General features: G+C 44.9%; 1 protein-coding gene across 2 annotated transcripts in view; it reads right to left on the bottom strand.

Annotated features, from left to right (window-relative positions):
- slc8a2b (solute carrier family 8 member 2b) overlaps positions 1-20,238 on the bottom strand; it is a 105,800-nt gene that overhangs the window by 58,085 nt on the left and 27,477 nt on the right. Inside the window, exon 2 of one of the 2 annotated variants that reach the window (XM_076734208.1) lies at positions 8,843-8,879. The exons of the other annotated variant lie outside the window; for it this stretch is intronic. The gene's annotated coding sequence lies outside the window, so the exon portion shown is untranslated. The remainder of the gene's footprint in view (positions 1-8,842; positions 8,880-20,238) is intronic. 2 annotated transcript variants of the gene reach the window in all.

Here is a 20,238-nt window from a genome sequence, read left to right as displayed (position 1 = left end):
CGAGTATCTGCCAATACAAAGTCCACATTGCTAAAGCAGGTGTAGGCGTCTTCTGACACACCTTATTTTTATGAGCTACTTGTTGATATAATATTAAGGAACTGGACATGAGGAAACCACAGAAGAAGTCTCACTTGCTGTGTTCTGAAATGTCACATCGTATCCATCAGCTGGTTTCGAGCGAGTAAACGTCAGAAGGCGGCGACGCTACACACAGCTGTCTTAAACAGAGCAGAAGCAGTGGAGGCTGTGAACCGGAAACAAAAACACAGATAAACCCTGAAGAAGAAGAAGGAACAAACCCGATCACCTTGATCATCCAGGTGTTATGGGAATATACGTGAAGACGGCGACAGCGGAAACTGCTTCTTCTTCTTCTAAATGTAAAATTCACTGATGGACAGAGCTGCTCTGCTGGGAGCTGTGGGAACTGTGGCTGTGCGCTGGTGTTAACGGGTGATGCTTCTCGTGCTGCAGGGTGAGCGATTCTTCTCCTCTCAAGGAACATTTCACTTTCTAGAACATCCTTCGAGGGGCTCGCTAAATTATTGAACACATATATCACACTACTCTCCGTGTGGCTGGAACTGCTTCTCTTTGGCGAGGTGTCTGATGTCAGACGGTAGTGATGATGATGATGATGATGATGATGATGATGATGATGATGATGATGATGATGATGATGATGATGATGATGATGATGATGATGCTTGCAGCTGAAAATCCTCAGGATGTACATTAAGTGTGGAGACGTCTCGCAGAGGGAGGTTGTCGTAGCTTTGAGCTCGTCGTTGATTCATGTTGGAGGGTGTCAGGCACGTCAGCCGCTTCCACTTCCAACACATTTTCAGCCTCTGCAGCACATTAAGACGTCAGAGCAGCTTTTCTTCTTTCAAGTCAGGAACAACTTCAACTTCAACAAAGACAGTCGTTTGTCCATTTCTCTTGGAAAAGCAGACACTTTGCATCGACTTTTGTTCTCTTGACATCAACACAACCAGTACGTGCATGCTGCGTTCAGGGACCACCACGGACGCTTATAAACATAATCTGTGTTAACAGATCTCACACACTCTGATTATTGGAGGGAACAAAAGCTATATGGGAGGAATTAGTCAACATTCAGCCTCTTCTCGCTTTAGGAAGGTCCAATCTGTTAGATTGATTCTGAACAAACCTTCGTTCTCGTTGTTAAATGAATGCACCCTCAACGTGACCTGATAAATACTGAAACACAATTAGTCTGATGTCTCACTTCAACACACCACACCGATTAGCTGCCAGATGATTTGACAGCAACGAGAATCCAGCACAAATATTTGACTTTCATTTCAGCGCTGTCGCAGCGACGCCACAGAGGAAACAAACGGACGCCAGTTTTTAAGTGTTTGGACACTGTGATATTAAATCTGTCACCGAGTCGGTTCAGCTGCGCAGCTAGAGCAGATGATTTATATTAACAGTTATCTCTCACTAATTTCCCCCCAGATTTTACAAGGACGCAGCTGAGCTGGATGAACAGTGATCTGTCATCACGTCTGTCTCTGAGACACACGTTTTTTAAAGGCTTTGTTCCACTGATTCAGTGAACCTGAACAGAAGACTCAGAGGAATCCACTGAAAATAAGATTTCACAGGTCTTTGGATCTGCACGTTTAATCTATAACACTTTAATCTGCAAAAGTTATTTCTATTTTTACTTCCTGAGCGATTGGAGAACCAAACAAAGTCATCGAATGTTTCGTTAATAAAGTGAAGCAGCAGCGTTCGATCCCTGTAGAGATGAACTGAGCGTAACCATCCGAACTCGAGGAGCATTTTCTGCCTCGTTGTTCCACGATGCTCTAAAGTTCCTGCTATTTCTGCTCTCTGCTGCTACTCCTCCGCTCCTTCCTCCTGCGTTTCCTCTTTGCTCCTTCATTAACCCATCCAGCTGTGTTGAAACATTTCCAGACACATACACGGCGTCCCAGCTTCGGGATGTGAGATGAGACATCACAGACCAACTGACTCATAAACGTGAGCTTGCTGTTGCATCATATTACAAGAATCCTGACAAAACTCATACATGTGTGATGCTGCTGCTTTGTCACATTTGTCTGTAACGCTGCATCAGTGCCTCTAATAAAAGGCACCTCACAATCAGCCTGCTGGCAGGAGTAAGCTGCTCTGCTCTCCATCAGCGCAGCGTTCATTTACAGATTAAAGCAGCCTACATTTACTGGGCTTTCAAACACAGTGCTTCAAAGCGACATCCCATAATCCCACTCTGCATCATCTCAGGTGTATGTGTGTGTGTGTGTGTGTACAGTAACATGTATTTTGATGGATGTTTTTCTGGTGCAACAACCCACCACGGGGCGGCGGTGGCTCAGGAGCCAGAGCCGGTCGTTCATTAATCAGAGGATCGGTGGTTAGGTTAGATAAGTCTCCAGGAAATGAATGGAAGTCAATGTAATTTCCCTCAAGTGACCTCAGTAAGGTTCTGTGTGCGTGTGTGTGTGTGTGTGTGTGTGTGTGTATATCAATCCTCATTAAAGCCCATCTGTGCTGGAGTTATGAGCAGTTTTATGGTCATTTACACGGCGAATCAAACGTCACAACAGAAACCTGTTCTGGAAAAAAAAAAAATCCTGTCACTTAACTCACTTAACATCAAAACAGCTAAAATGTAAGAGGCATAAAAAATCCCAAAAGAGCCATTGAGTGGGATTAAATTTAGGTACTGAAATAATTTTATTCTTCCAGCAGCGAAACGGCAGCTGGCAGATCAGATTGAAGGGAGACGAGCTCCTGTGTGACTCCGGTCAGCATGAACCTCAGTCTGCTGGACGCCAGGATGACCTGAGGCGCTACAGAGCGGAGAGGCCGTATGAAACATCTCTGACGTGCAAACATTAGAGAGATGAGGATGAAGATGAAGATGATGATGAGATGAGGAGGGAAACTACACCTGGAAGTCTGTGTTCAACGTCAGAGCGTTCAGAGAAACAGAGTGAGACCCCGTCCCCTTTCTATCGTCCCTCTTTCTCCCCCGTCGTCTCTCTCAGCAGACTTCATTGTGTGTGTGTGTGTGTGTGTGTGTGTGTGTGTGTGTGTGTGTGTGTGTGTGTGTGTGTGCAAGACTGAGAGCCATCCATCTCCCACCCCGAGGCACCTTCTATAATTACAATGAGCCTGCCTTCCCTCCATGCCAGCTAATGCTCTCCTCATTACTGTGTGCAGCAGTGTGTGTGTGCGTGTGTGTGTGTGTGTGTGTGTGTGTACACGCTTATCAAATACCCAAACATCACCACCTCCGCTCCATGGTAATCACACTCTACATCAACTGTCACCTTCTCTGAGCTGGAGCCTGGAGCCGCACACACACACACACACATGCACACACGCACACGCACACACACACACACACACACACACACACACACACACACACACACACACAGTTGCCATAGATGCTGTGTTTTAAACAAGGCTCTTGCTGTACATGTTTGTGTGTCGGGGCTTGTGGATGATGGCGAACATGTTTGCGCTGTGATCAGTGAAGCCTGCCCTCATTAACGACATAACCTGATACATGAGATTAGAAGTAAAGCAAACACACACACACACACACACACACACACACACACACACACATCATCAATACTAACACTGACACACATCACTACTGTGCTCCAAATACACCACACCTACCTCTACTCTTAGAGTAGTCCTGCTAATTTAATTAAGTATTTACGGGGCTGCAACATCCAATTATTTCCATTACACGAATAAACTGCCAGTAATTTTCTGGATTAATCATTTCGTCTGTAGAAAATGATGAAAAATGACGGTTATAAGTTCCCCCCAGCCCACGAAATGTCCTCAATTTGCTTGTTTTATTCAAACGACAAAAATCAGAGGAATTTATTTAAAGCATCAAATTGTCAGAATAGCTGCAGATTAATTTTCAATTAACTGACAGATTAACGGTCTAATTGTTGCGCGTCTTTAATTTTGAGATGAGAGACGCGATCGATCCCAAACCTTGAATTCTAACCTGAGTCTGAGGTGTTCATCTGTGCAGTGAAGCAAAGCCACAGATATTAAAGTTTAACACAGCGTAACACTGGATGCAAAGCGCAGTGTTTCTTTCTGTCATTACTCTCCTTGTGAAACATGCTCTGCAGGCTTTTTTAATAACTGAGTATCTACTGGAGTACGGGGTGGTACGATTGAACAACACGTTATATAAACATATAAAACAATGGTTATTTCATTAGTGCAAAAGGGGAGGAAGGGAGGAGGAGGAGGAGGAGAGAAAACCACCACAGTCAACCAACAAGCAGCGAGAGAAACGCAGGAGAGCAAGAGGAGGCGACGGAGGGGAAAGAGAATTTATAATGGAGGGGAAGGAAGGAACCACAGAAGGGAAGGAGGACACACAGCGACACACACTCCTTTAAATACACTCCAGCTTCTCCTCACAGAGCTACACTCGTATTTTCTCCCATTTTTATCCGTTTGGTGACTGACTGCCATCACCACCAGTTGCATCTGGGAGCCAATCTGATGACCTCCACCCAAGCAAAGCTTTCCCACAACACACTGCAGAGCAGAAGTCTGGAAAAATGGGAGAAAAAGTTTCCTTCATGGAAAACCTGCAAGTCTGTACTGAGGAACCAGCAAAGGTGCACACTTCACTCCAAAGCACGTCCAGGTTCAAATTAGCAATTACAAACATACAACATCCGGTTAGACTTTCAAAATAAAGCTGCTGAGGCACCAGAACTACTTGGTTAGGTTTTAAGGATCAGAGTGACTCCTGCGATCCTCTGCTCTCCTGTGTTTAACCCCCCCGTCCACCCAGGCCTCCTCCAAATGTACTCCTGCCGCTCCTTATGCCACGCTTGTCCTTTGCTCAGGTCACCATCGCCCCCTGCTGGCACTGCACTTCCATACACGCCTCTACTTTCGCACCTTGGCGAGGCAAAACGTGACACAGACGCACCATCCTCAGTGGATTCAGTGTGGATCTGTAGTGGATCTATTTACATGATGTTGATCAGATCAGACACGGCGTTGAATAAGATTCGAACAAAGGTCACGTTCCAGCCGGTATGTTTGTTACTGAAACCGCCGCCCCTGCAGTGTGTAGCCCATCAGAAAACATGGTCTCACTGCGGGGGAGTTTTTTGGGAAACGGTCGATGAAACGGAGGCTGAAACTGGAACGAAGTGCCTCCGGTGGAAGGAGGAGTAATGTGACTTCTTGAAAAGTTTCCTCAGTGGAAAACACAAGAAAGAGAAAGAGACCGAAGAAGAACTGGAAGATGCAGTGGGTACAAAGTGTGTGTGTGTGTGTGTGTGTGTGTGTGTGTGTGTGTGTGTGTGTGTGTGTGTGTGTTTGAAGAGGTTGCGAGGCTAAGTGGTGATAAAGACAAACGTATTGTTCCATCTCTGCTCTTACCTGACCTTATTAGGATGTGTTAACTGAGGGGAAGTCACACACACACACACACACACATTTCAGCAGGAGAAAATATGTGTGTAATGTGTGTAATGTGTGTGTGTGTGTGTGTGTGTGTGTGTGTGGGTGAGAGCAGAGGAAGAAATGGAAGGAGAGAGGAAAGAATGGACACACCAGAAGAAAAATGCCTTTAGCAAACACACACACACACACACACACATGTGGACACACACGCTTGGGTCCAGTGTTCTTCTAGTCATCATCAATTACATCCCCATTATGGATCATTTTACACACACACACGCACACACACACACACACACACACATACACACATACACACATACACACATACACACACAATTCCCCTTTGGTCTCCTCTCTAAAAGCCAATAACTACCTACCGCCCTCCGCCCACCCACACTCCCCCCCCCCACCTCCCACTGCTGTATCCAGGCAGAAGCCATCAGAGGAGACACACACACACACACACACACACACAGAAACCCCGGCGTGGCACTGACTACACACACGCTGTCGGCTCGACACACCAGCTTGAAATAAGGCGGGAGGTCGGTCAGGCGGCGAGAGTTTATAAGCCCGTTCAAATATTCTGCAACGAGACAATGATGCGTTCAAAACTGATCACACGGTCGGGCGAGTCGGCGGATGAGAGCATCAGCTTTAAACTTTGCTTCAAATGGGCTCCAATGACTGCGTGTCCACCAGCGTCCTCACAGCGCTCATGGACTCACACTCATCTGGTTACAGAAGTTCATAGCAGATCGACTGTGGTCCTCTCGATTCCTCTGTTTTACGTTTTTCACTTAATATCAATGCTGAGCTAATCTGTTTAGTCTGTTTGTAGCTGTGTTTGGATGCAAACTAGCTGTTGGTCTGACCCCAGTATGTGTGTATGTCTTAGTCATATTGGACATGAAGGACAATTTTGCCAAAAATCCAATTCCAAGAGCTGTGGCTAACATGTCAGAAATCCAAACGAGACGTATTGATCTTGTGCCTTTTTCACACACGGGATGAACGTTAGATCTCTCTGAAGGAGAAATATCGATTATGCTTCAGTCATTTTCATCCGGTAACCCAACGCTTGTGGTGTGCATCGGTCTGTGCTGTTCAGTGAAATTAATAGATTGGATTGTTGGTTGAGAAGCAGCACAAAAACATGACACCGGTTAGGTTGTCAAGGTTATGGGTTCAAATCCCCCGGCTGACCAATTTGTATTCTGCAAACAGGAGCTGGGAGCAAAGGGGAAGTATGAAAGCCTCTGGCAAACAATGCTTGAATGATTTGGACGGTGTGTGTGTGAGTGTGGAAGGAGGCTGAGCAGGTAGTCACACAGAAGCACTGACCATGAATGTTGTTAGTGTCTAAAGACGTATTTCCTCTTTTTACCATTTGCACATTTGGATTCATGCCTGAGGGGGAAAAGTTGGCCTTCCAATGAAGAAAAGACGCGATAAAAGCTGATGAAAACCATTTTTCTGTTTAATGATGTTGCACTACCTGCTTCTCCTTCTGTAGACAAACCACCCAAGAGGTGCTGCCACTTCCATTACATCACTTTACCCACCCAGAAATCCCCCAAAAATCAATGAAACAGCAGTGGTGTAATGCAGCATAGTGGTGTAGGATGCAGGGCCTACGAGCAGTGATTCAGGTCGGGATGCAGAGCCCAGAAAAGCTAACAAGACACCTATGAAGCATGTCTGAACCAGAGGGGACAAGTTCAGGAGTCTGCGTTTGCACCCACTCTAACTTTATGTGGTGTGTGAAAACACACACACAATACAGACATTTCCACCAAATGAGACATTCTGACAAATGTTGCTCAGAGGTAATAAAGTGGAATAAATGTGATGCAATGACAGTAATAAAGTGCAAATGAAGAAGAGAAGGTTGTTCAGCCAGGCATAAAAATGATCACTTACACGGAGGGAAGAGAAATGATTTGACCTCGTCCCATTGGACGGCTGTCATGTCACTACAGGTTAGTTCTCCAATCAGATATATAATATTTTATCATATGAACCGTGCTGAGCGCCCAAACACTGTCGCCATTAAATTTCAGAGATGGAGTGAAGGAAGGAGGAGGACAGGCATGTAAAATGATGCCTTCATGGTCCAAGGCAACATTTCAGTGCAACAGGGAGAGAAATAAGGACTGAAATGAGGTATGAAAGATTAAAAAACAAGGGAGGCGGGGACAGGAGGAGAGGGATGATGATGAGACAACGAAAAGTAAGTGCCAACAATTAGAAGTCATAAATTATCACATACAGCAGAGAAACGCTGATTTTCACGATGCTGAAAACTTCCTTGTGTTGATGCAGAGTGTGAATGAGAAGCCTGATTGATGCTTTGGTCTCACAGTCGCACAGTTCAAAGAGAACATTACTGCTTCTGCTGCACCTCTGAATGTTCCTGTTTTCATTCCCCACAACCGGCGAGATGGAAATGCATCGTCAGGTTTATTTGCATATTTTCTTACAGCTATAACAAAGATTTTTTTATGCAAATGTTATCACCCTGAATCAAAGGGATTGATTTAGAAAAGAGCATCGCATCTTCACAAAGTAAGAAGACTAAAGGGCCTGTGAGGAGTCCAGACAAACAGCGGCTGGTACTGAACATGAGCGCGGACTGAAGTTTACTGATGTCACACTTTCTGGGTATCAGACCCTTAAATAAAGTTTCCTCTTGTCATCATTTGGGAAAGCAAACTTGCAGCACTACCACGCATTGCTAAAAATCGTTTGAAGGCTGAATGCAAATACTCTGAGTGAGAGTCAAACATTTGAAAAGACCGAAAACAGAGAAAAAAAAAAAAGATGGAAATACAGAAAGTGAACAAGCTGGAGACAAATTTTACAAATGTGGAGGAAACAGCCTGCCACTATATACAGCTATATGGCATGAAGCCCTGAGGGAAGACACACACACACACACACACACACACACACACACACACACACACACACACACACACACACACACACACACACACACACACACACACAGAGCAGTCCTTGGTTTCCTGGCGGTGGATAACAGCAGTGAGGTGTTTAGTATTCAGAGCGAAGGAAGGAAACCAGAGGAGGGAGCGAGCTGGCTTCAGTAACAAAGACGCCTCTGCGTGACTCCCTCACTGAAACTCTTGTCGGGTGAGTGTCTGTGTGTGTGTGTGTGTGTGTGTGTGTGTGTGTGTGTGGTTGGATCTCTCCTCCGTGAAACATTTGTTCATGCATAAAACAACTCCTCATTACAACTGTGCATATAGTAGGTTGTGCCTCCTTGTGTGTGTGTGTGTGTGTGTGTGTGTGTGTGACTGCACCATTCATTGCCACATGAATGCACACACAGTTTACTTACCCAAACCAAACTGATGGGTGGTGGGGGTTCAGCTGCCCTGAAACACAAATGTGAGAAGATGTGATCAGTTTCTTATCTCACATCACAAAAAGCTTCATAATGTAAATTAAAATTTTAGTTACAATAAAAAACATTTGTTCGAGCATAAACAGTCTGACATTTTCAGTGCAGGTACCACACATAAACACACATGTGCACAGTGTGACCCTGCACACACATGCATTTGCTCAGAGAGTCGTTTCAACTGCTTTCTCTTCAGCCTCGAACGTCCTGACACACCGAAATGAAACCGTCTCCGATCAGGAGCCTGCTCGGTTTTACTGTTCGGCTGAAGGGATTTAGCACCACTGCAGCTAAAGAAAATCATTGATGGAGCAGTCGATATTTCTGTTGGGGAATCGAGGTTTTCGTTTATTTGTCCTGGGCGTTGTTGTGTGGTTCAGTTGCTCTGCTTTTAGTTGGTGTGGTTTGATCAGAGGCTGCTAAAATCCTTTAAATCCTTTAAATAAAACACAGTTTAAAGACGAACCTGCCGGAGAGCATCTAGACATAGAAAGCGTGGGAATTTGAATGTCTCTGTGGGCTGATGAGGTGACGGCTTGCCAAGGCTTCAGCAGCTAATTCATCAACCTGTCCGTCTGTCTGACGCTCTCCTTCTCTGTCTGACTAACTACCTGTCTGCGTCCGTCTGGATTTCCTCTCTCTGAGACGTGCCTGAGATAGCGATGAGGGCTCCGTACTTCACCGGGCTAGATTGGATTATTGATCAGTTTGCACAAAAGAAAGTGTAGGTATGTGAAACAGAGAGAGACTCAAAGAGAAGAATGATGACAGAGAAAGAAGTGAAAGAGGTCAGAGAGTGGAGAAATCACCCAGAGCTGAATGGCCAGCTGTCAGTGGACACGAAGACAGTTCAACACAGCACATTTCAAGCTGCTAAAGATGCATTCAAGTCCGCGTTCGACTGTCAGCCGCTGCCTTCAGCTTCGATAATGCTGCTGGTGTCAAGATGGCGACTGAGGAACATCTTGGCAGAAGGGGCGAGATGAGCAATGGAAACATGTTCCAGTCCAGATCCAAGTCCTTTAACGCCGGGCATCTCCCAGCATGCAGTCTGATCTGTCACTTAAATGTTGGTTAAATATGTATCTGATACGCTGACATAACAGCTGAAGCCGACTTAATCTGACGCACCGTGTTTATCACAAGTTCTCCGCTCCAAATACTGAAGGTCCTGGTTCAGAAATGTGACATTTTTAAGATGAAACTGTTGATTTGATGTGAATCAAAGACTGCCCTCCTGCTCTCTATCAGTCTTGTATGAAGTTGTAAAAATACTGCTGCCTATATTCTTATGAGAAAACTACCAACATCCTATGTGTGTGTGTGTGTGTGTGTGTGTGTGTGTGTGTGTGCGTGTGCGTGTGTGGTGAGACGCTCAGAAGAATAACAGAAAAGATGCGAGATGGTGAAGACAGACGGAGGTCAACAAGGACGAGAGAGGCGGAGGCAGAGTTAGAGCTGCTGATGTGTTCTGGTCTTGTTTTTCTTTATCTGTCAAACACACTTTGTCTCCCGTGTCTCGTTATTATGCTACCAGCATCTACAAACACACACACAAACACACACCAACACGTCCTGTCACAGGGCAGATAAAACACTGTGACAACAGTAAACAAGAGACCTGTGTCGCTTCCCAGGCAATAATAGAGCACAGCAGCGCTGCTACACACAAACACATAAATACATAAAGAGAAACATGGACGACACATTAAAGCCATTCTCTGCTGCTCTCCAGACAGTCACACAGTTTCAAAAACAGACCCTTTGTTACACAAAGATCCCAGAGTGCAGGACATCTCAAGAGGAAGACAAAAGACAAAAGTGAGGCGATGCATGAGCAGCGATGGATCTGAGACATAAGGAGGCAGCTGCACACTTTGTCCACTTTCCACAACTTTTACTTTGCTTCCAAACCACAACATCAAAATCTGTCTGGAACTGGACCGAGAGCCACCTTTAGAGGGTTAGTCTGCATCAGAGCTCAACTGACGGCTTTCACATCAGACCACGAACACACCAGAGTTCATCTGAACGGCGCTAATCGCACAATGTTCCCAAATAACAACTTGATTGTGAAAGAAGCGATGCTGTGATTACAACACCAACAGGTTCAAGTCATCTAGCTGACGTTAATGTCCCACAGGGAGTCGCTGTTCATCTCATGTGTGTGAATTTGGCTTCTTCATCTGAAAAAGTGCAGCACATATAATAGAAATATGATCTCGTAAACACAGTATTACAGTCTGATTTACAAAGTGCAGCATGAGCAGCAGCTGCAGACAGAAAATCCACCATCTTGCAGCAGTGACAGCAGAATGTTCTTCATCCTACGAACAAACACAAATAAGAGCGAGGTGCTCCGTAAACGTGCCATGTAGAAACACTCAAGCTGTCTTAATATTTTGTGGCTCGTGAAAAAGCTGCAGCACCCACATTGAAAATCTCACACAATCAACAAAGAAGGCAGAAGAAGAGTCTGACATTTATTAGCATTAGTTAATGTGACACTTCCAGACAGCGTCTTCATCAGACCGCAGACACTTCACCTGAAGCACATCTTTTTCACAGGTGAGAGCAATTAATGGCCCCATGTCGTCTCTTTCTCCGCCTGATGAGAAGCCTCTGTCTGGAAATGTCACCTTTGTTAAGTTTATGGATGATTTGGACGGTCTGACAGGATGGCAGCTTGTGGTCTCTCACACACCCTCACATGACCCCGACCATCATCAGCCACATAAATTTGTGTTTTAAGTGAGTGGCAGTGGTGCTACACTCAATCATTTCAATCTGGGTGTGCACAGTAATCAATCCATTTATGTACGAGAGCTTAATGAATCTCATCTTAGCCTCATTACCCAGTGTGTGGAGAACAAGCCGCTGGTCTTAACCCATGACTGGTCAATTACCAGAGCTGCTGCAATCCCTCCATGAAGAACCTCTTATCTGGTTAAGGGCCAGACCTCAAACCTCAACAGACTGCACCTTTTTAGCTCTAGTACATTACTGGACCGGCGCAGCAAGCTGTCATGCATGCAGCAGAGAGAGGTGGGCAGAGACGGGAGGACGGAAAAGATTCAGTGAAGGGACACATAATGGCTGGATAATTGAGGATTGTGCTCCTGCTGGATATCCACCCACTGCACATGAGGTCAGTCCACTCCTCAGAAAATATGTCTCATTTTCGGCGCATGGTTGATGATGCCCATTCAGCGCCGACGTCCATAATTACACAAAGACAAATGAAAGGAAGAGCAGGTCATTTCTGGCACATCCTTCACGGAGAAGCAGAGCCTGCTGTGGTGTGAACACACCGCTGCGCCACTCGTGAGGTGCCAGTGTTTTAACACCAGACCAAAGCAGTCAATTACCAGCTCACTACCACAGAGAATAACAAGAGCTCCATTTCCCCGTTTGAAGAGCAGAAAAGGGTTTGTGTCTCGTTTTAGTGGTTACAAATCCATTATAAAAACCAGCTACACCTCCATTACGAGCTCAGGCCACCAGAGCATTTCAATTCCCACATCCACAACCACAAACAATGCAATTTACAAGATTCAGGCAGAGGTCCGACCGTCAGCTGTGTGAGCCGGCCGGGCCTTCAGAGGGATGGTGTGGACTTGAGATTAAAGCCAGAGAGAAATGTTCAGGAGGCCCAGAGCTCACCTCTCCAACTGTTTCCCTTTACGCTTTCTTCTCTTATTGTGCAGGGATTTAAGCATTTCCACGTCTGTTCCCTGGAGGTGGACTCACTCACGTAGCGTAGCATTGTGCTTATTCTCTGACAACAAGGTCGGATCAGCTAACTTTAGCTTTCAGTTTGCATGTTCAGCATTTCAGGGACAAATGGCAGCCACGGACCAAGTGCTGGTCTGACATCAGAAGCAACCGAGCACTTTACTGGACTCACTGTTGCATCCAGCTGCATGAGCATCAACTCTAACTTACAGATACTGAGGAGACAATAAACTGGAACTCCGCCCTGCTCAACTTTCCAGAGGCTGCATTTAAAACATCAGCAGCTTCTGATGTGGAGGAGAGAAAATAGCATCAGAGACGAGTGAAATTTGGTGTGGCCATCTGCTTCCTGCTATCATTAGCTGACGACCAGTACGCACACACACGCACACACGCACGCACACGCGCACTAATTGAATTACAGTTGTGCTTGTTTTTCCTGTGAGCTGCTCCAGATAAAGCTCTGAGGCTGCTGTCATGGATTCTCTCTGATGTCTGCAGTCCCAGAAACACTGACGTGTTCACGGCAGATTGTGCGGTTTGAGGCAGGAAGCGAAGAGGTGAAGTTACACTGATGAAATATGATGTTTATTGGTTTTTCATCTGCTCTTTCCTTCTCTTTCACAGATGTTTCAGCATCCTCACAAACACGTGAAAAAGACTTGCATCGACCACATGAGATTCATCTTCCTGCAGGTTTTGGGTGTGGCCTCTGCTAACTAACATGCTTACCCAGAGCCAATAAAACAATAATGTCATTATTTCTCATTCATCAGATTCTTAACTCACTCGCCTGCAGTCACAGCGTCTCTAATATGTACGAGCTGCCACGACACTGTGTTATCGAGCACGTCCACAACGTCAGGCTTCCCTCAGCATAGCAATGAATCAGGATTCTGGACAAAAAGAAGCTTTTTTGATGAGAAAATGTAATTTTATTTCGCACTGTGGGAGCCATCAGTCAAGAGGAACCCTGAAGACGAGCCGACGCATCTTCATCACTCTGAGGCCATGAAAGTATGACACCGTAATATCCAGAAGTATTCAAATATTGAAAAGCAATCAGTGCAGGCTCGGTCACACATCTATTATACTTTAATGTCGACAAGTTTGAGCAGCAGCCCATAAAAGTCCTCCAGTGATTCACTCACATGAAGAGTTGTGCAAGTTCACACTTCACAAGTCCAGCTCACACAGATTAAAATGAGCAAATTCACCATCATTTCTTTTGTTTTCTAAATGAGCTGCAGAGGCAGCAGATGGCCTACGATGTAGTCTAGTACATGTCTGAAATGTAACCAAGTACATTTACTCAAGTATTGTACTTCAGTGCAAATTTGAGGTACCTGCACTTAACTTGAGTATTTCCATTTAATGCAACTTTACACTTCTACGTCACTGCATCTCCTACTTTTTACTCGCGATTCTCAGACAGCTCCAGGGTTTTCTCCCGTGGTCCGGCCGGTGTTGCTGTCGGCTCCAGGGCACGTCCAGCCTGAGAGCACAGCGGTGTGATGGTGGGTCCACGGAGTCGACAGGATGGAGTCACCAAATGATCTAATTCTGTACAACAGATGAACTGTTAATTATGGAGTTTGTGGCTCATTGTGAGGGGCTGGCCTGATAATCAATGATCGCTCCCAGGACGGACTGGGCTGCTGAGTAATGTGCACATTTTCTGAATTTATTAATATTTTGTGGGATGAATGTGGCCCAGAGGCCGAGATGACTGTTGCTGTAGCTTAAACGACTCAACATTACATAAAGTAGTTAAAATGAGCTCAGCCGTAAACATCTACAGCAGCTCATGGTCTCATCTGTTAATGATTTCTTCTGATCATTCAGTCGCAGTGTATTGTGTCCGTTCATTAGTATGATGTTTATTTCAATTTGAAACCCACTGTGGTGCATATCAATGTGTGCGATATTATAGGGCAAGTGCGCTGTAACATGAGAGGAGAAGGAAGAGGCCGATTTATGATGTGAAAAGTCAATTCATTATGCCGACAGCAGGCACGTCAGCACGCTCTCTCTGGAACATCCGGCCTCTAATACGTACACAGAGGCAAGATGCTCTACGCTGTAGGTGCCTTCACAATACGGCCCTGCATGAACAATCATTTCCTCATTCCTCTTCCTCTCTCTGTTCATTCTGCCTCTTCCAACGCCTTCATCAGTTTCTGTTCAGAGCCACTCAATTCGTTTTCATCACTTTCTGCTCCATGTTAACGCACCTTCATCGCTCGTTTGTGTCACCTCTCAAAAATAGAACCACAAACTGGAGACACTGGCTGGAGGTGCCTTTAATCTTTCATTACTGACTGCAGCAGTGACAAAATCAATCATCTGATTTTCAGAATGTGGTTAAACAGGATGTTAAATGAGATTATCTCCTCTGTGAGTGGATGCCGTCAGGCCATGTGGACAGGAGGGACAGTCTGAGGGCATCGGGAGGACGGGAATGGAAGACAGTGACGCTCTGTCGTTCTGGTCTCATGTCATTAACAAGGAAACGCGTAATGAGGCGTTAAAATTGTGACAGTTAGAGTTGGAAGGTGTGTGTGTGATGGAGTGTCTCCAGAACAAGTGCAGAAACATGCAGGTCATGTGTTGACTGTCGCTGTGAATGAACACTGTCTTCAAGATACACAGGAGGCGGGACCTCAGGGCGGCGTGTCTGCCTCTTACCAATATCATGTATTTTAATTAGTACATGATCGTTAGCATTGATTTACGTCATCCATTTTGCATTGTACCCACTGTGTATTCAAGATTCAATTAAAAGTGGTGGAGAAGGTTGGTTTGCTTCAAAATGATGTTATTATGACAGAATGAGTAAAACAAGAGAGCTACTGTCCACAAAATGCAGCTGGAAATGAATCATTTAACGAAGGTTATCTAACACATGTTGCACCTTAACACACCTTGTTCCCCATCAGTTCAGTTGCTGCATCACCAGAATGTTAATCACATATCGTATACTCCCAAAGTCATGTAAGCCAGCAATGTACAGCCCTCAATTTCAGAACCAAAATGTATTTTCAGCTACTTTATAAACCACCACACATGTTAAAGCAGCATCAGGCTGTCAGGGAACGTGTGTTTACAGAGTGAGAAATGAATACAGTGATTGAAACGTACTCTTGGTGCCTTTGGGGCTGATTTCTGGAGTATTGGCTTCACATGCATGTCATGGAAAGCTGCACAACCCTGCAGGATGGAAGCAGCTCCAGAGTGAAGGAATTGATTCAGGTCAGAGTTGATTGGCGTAGCGTGATGGAGAAAGGTTGGAAAATAGGGTGAGAAATACTTTGAGTTATGTTCTGAGATAATGAAAGGCTGAGTGAGCTGCACACCTGCAGTCATTATCCAAGACAAAAGTGCTTTTCTTCCAAAACGATGGGAATCCTCATTTTAAACGGAGCTCTTTAATTTTAATGAGCGACGGTGCAGAATCAGGGGAAGTGTGGACTGCACCTGAATTAGGCTACCTCACCTATATTCCCCTCTGAATTATTTAGAGTCCAGGATTAGATCTATAACCATCTTTCATCATCTCTGGCCACCTGCAGGCCTTCACCTGCCACCGGGCAAAGGATGCAGATTTCCTCACTCTCACTGATAATGACTGAAATAGATGAAATAATAGTTTTTGCTCCCTGACCTCAGCTCTGGGTCCGAAGTATCACCTTCACCGACTTACGGCAGCAACTTCCTTTTGAATTAATACATTATTTAGACCTTCCTGCCAACACAGATGGCAGCACTGAGATGAAAAGGCTTGAAGGAGAGAAATGAATGAAAGGCTTGTCAAGCATCGTGAGGAGGACAGAAATAATACTGCTGGAACGAAACCCGGTGCGAAGGCAGGCGGACGTAGCCGGATTAATAATTCTAAAGGTCTGCGTGAGGCAGTGATGGACAGATAGACAGAGGGAGAGACAGGGAGTGGTAACAGGGACAAATAGCTGTAATAAATCTTTCAGCTTGTAACTGAGACACAAAACACAGGCACTCTGGGGAAATGGCACGTAATATTAGAGGGAGGGAGGCAGGAAAGAGACAGAGACGGAAAACACAACCGCTCTGCTCAAAAACAAATGAAAGTGAATGAAAGGGGCCGAAAAATAGACGCAACACAATACAGAGGAGAATAGAGTGAGGAGAAGCAGATTGGTTTTGAGAGACGGAGAGGAAACACTGGGGAGACGCTCTGCACAGGAGCAGAGAGGAGAGGAGGAGACAAAAAAAAAAATTAAAAAAATCAGTCCTTATAAAACATTAAAGTGAGGTTTCATCAGGTTTCAGAGGAGCACAGATACAAGTGCACTGCTGCAACCGTGCTGCTACTGTCAGCTACTACTGCGAGTACTCGTAGGCTGATACTACACTGACGCAATAAGTACTACTGCTGTCCCTACATGAGCTAAGGAGGCTTCATCAACTTCACACCAATTCAGTCTTTCAGTATCCTGAGGAAGTAGGAAGTGCTGCCTGGTTCGATTATCCAAAAACCAAAGACTTCATTTATAAAGACAAGAAACAGAAAAGAATCAAAATCTCACATTTGAAATATTTCACATTTACGTTTGATCGATGAGTAGAAACAATGCTGTGTGTGTGTGTGTGTGTGTGTGTGTGTGTGTGTGTGTGTGTGTGTGTGTGTGTGTGGTCAGGCAGGTATGTATGGTCCAGGTGGTCTCTCAGCTGGCGCCGTGTTCATCAGGATGTTGTGCCTCCATGCGCCGCTCACCCTCACACTAACAGGTCACAGCACACACAAACACACCGACCAAGACGGTAACACACACACACACACACACACACACACACACACACACACACACACACACACACACACACTTGTGAAAAGTCCTTCCTCAGCAGATCTCATGTTCAAACTTCCTTCATCTAATCAGCATTTTCGCCTCAAACCTTTTAGCACCACAGAGTTCTTCTACACAAAATTAAAACAGCTGAATGTGAATATTTTAGAAGAAGAAGAAGAAAAGCAAAAAAAACCCAAAACAACGACCAACAGGAACAACTGACACTTCCAACACCTCAATAACACACCTGACATCATCATCTGCCCCTCCTCCTCCTCAATGAACAACATTCCCACTTCGTGAGAAAAGAGAAATACGTGACTGACCAGACGAGTTAGGAATTAAAGGAAATGATGTATGAATAATAGATCTGTTTACTCGCTTTTCCTCCTTGTTTCTTTTTCCATACTGTATGTGTGTCTGTGCAGTAGAAGCCTGAAGGCTACAGTTTCCATAGGAGCCATGTGCAGTCTGGAGGTCCCATTGGACCTATAGCATACAGTGTGTGTGTGTGTGTGTGTGTGTGTGTGTGTGTGTGTGTGTGCGTAGTAGCTGTTTGTGTGACCTTGTACACAGTGTCTATATTCAGTGTGACATAGAGTGAGTTTGGTATTCTTGCAATCAATCCTGTGCTGTAATTGCAGTTTTGCCCATCAATTGCAGTCCATTCCGCTGAAGTGCCCCAAGAAAATGAGCAAGAAAATGAAACGGTGGAAGCAGCTATAGATATTCATTGGCTGCCGTGGGAACGGAGGACGGGAAAGGGAAAAAAATTCAATTGGATGATGGGAATGAAAAACACGCATGCATGAGCGGCTGCATCTGACCAGAGGGCAGTTTAGAACAAATATGAGCTTGTTTCAACTCAGCGCGAGCAGACGTCCTAATATGAATTTAATATGCTGCTGCTGCTTTAATTATGTTAATATTTAAAAATTAAAATATATCTGAAGAAGTGCACTCATCTATTTTCTTTCACTGAGATATAAGGCAGCTGAAAACATGAAGATTTTTGCCTAAATATAAACAACAGCTACAAAGAGGAGAGATGTTCCCTGGATGCAGATTCAACACTAAACTTGGTCATTAAACGTTCTGCTCGTTCACGTTACTCTGACACCATACGAGCTTTGATGAAATCTTTTATGTCTTGTAGTAGCTTTCTGTTTTGGCCTGTTGGTTTCATGCAACCTGCACCAAAGTCATGGCACTGCTCAGAGCTGCTAGCTCAGGTCGCCTGAACAGCATGTTTCGATTAAACCACCTGCATGATAAACTGGCATTGCAGCAAATGTTGATGACTCGTGGCACCGCTGAACACCAGGCTGTGCTGCAGCAGTGAACAACAGAGGCCGCATCTATTTTGTAACTCTGTTATTGATGTGTAGACGGCAGTCTCAGAGGTGTGTTACCTCCTTAGCCCAGGGGCATTAGAGACACACTTCTGCATCTCTACAGCAACAGCACCGAGGAGGGAAGATGCGGCATGATGCAACGCATGTTATCCAGTGTTACAACACGGCACACATTGTGATCCTGTCCTATGAAGATCCAGCTGTGGAAGTTTCCTCTTCTGTGAGAAAAGATGCCGCAGATGTGAAGCAGGGATGTGAAAAGCAAAGGTGCAGATAATGTTTCCTCAGGACTCAGCAGAGGGCACGACTGCCTGCTATGGAAAGAGAATCGAGTCTCCTCACTGTTTTGGCGTTCGCAGTGGTATTTAATCTGACTGTGGTGGTAAAACACACACACAGTTTCTGTAAGTAGCTTAGCATTGACGAGCTTGGATGGATAATAGATAAAGGGATGTTGCTCCGTAACAACAGACAACATTTGGGAAAGGTGCAGGCCGAGAAGTAAACCTTCGTCAGACGGACCTGGGAGAGAGGCTGACCATAAACATAATGAGATGGCGGTCCTTTATTACTCGCCTTATTTACTATGAAAGATGAGGAAGCATCAGGAGTGAGGAGGCTCGTCTGTGCCGCTCCAGCAAAGCTCAAACAGCATTCACACACGTTTCAATGACAGACTGTAGCTACAGCTCAACTCTACCTGCAGATAAATCTACGCTTTTGATTCAATATACATGAACGGCAGCTGAGTCAGTGCGTCAGGACGAGTCAGACGTCATTCAGAAAAGAGAGAAAACTTCACTTTAAAACGCTTCAGTAGAGCTCAGTGTGACTTATTGGACCATTTTCAGCAGCAGACGATTAAAATAAAACATTAAAAACACACAGAGGTATTTGAAAAGAGGATTAGAAAGGCTCTTGAACTTGTGGTTGAAACATTAATTATGGCAAACGATCTACACACCACAGCCCACATCAAAGACTGAGAGAGCGAAGACTCAATGCAATAACACAGAGAAATGCTTCTTCAGTGAACAATGTGTGAGTAAAAAGGGATTTTCAAACTGCCTTGGTAGTTGAATAGTTAAGGCCAAGGTTAAAAGCTTTAAAAAGCTGCAGTCTAAACACTGTTTTTACAGTAATTTCTTGTATAAAAGGCGTAAAAAGAAAATATGTAAAGGCTTAAAATCCATTTTCGTGGTGGTTAGTGAGACGGAGCGTTTCAGACTCTCTGCACTGTTTGGATTCATCACCTCTTGAAGGGTTAGAAGATTTCAGCCCCCAGAGACACCCCAATTTAATTTAATTTAATTTTGCTAATTGGAGTCGACAGCATGTCGATCACAGGTGACGACAACAAACTGTCATTCTGACTAATGAGTAGATTATTAGAGAGAAATGTCGACTCTTCATA

Source organism: Chaetodon auriga, chromosome 7 (assembly GCF_051107435.1).
Source record: "Chaetodon auriga isolate fChaAug3 chromosome 7, fChaAug3.hap1, whole genome shotgun sequence".
Classification (NCBI taxonomy): domain Eukaryota; kingdom Metazoa; phylum Chordata; class Actinopteri; order Chaetodontiformes; family Chaetodontidae; genus Chaetodon; species Chaetodon auriga.
The sequence above is the reverse complement of the archived record's forward strand: the minus strand, read 5'-3'. Positions and strand labels throughout refer to the sequence as shown.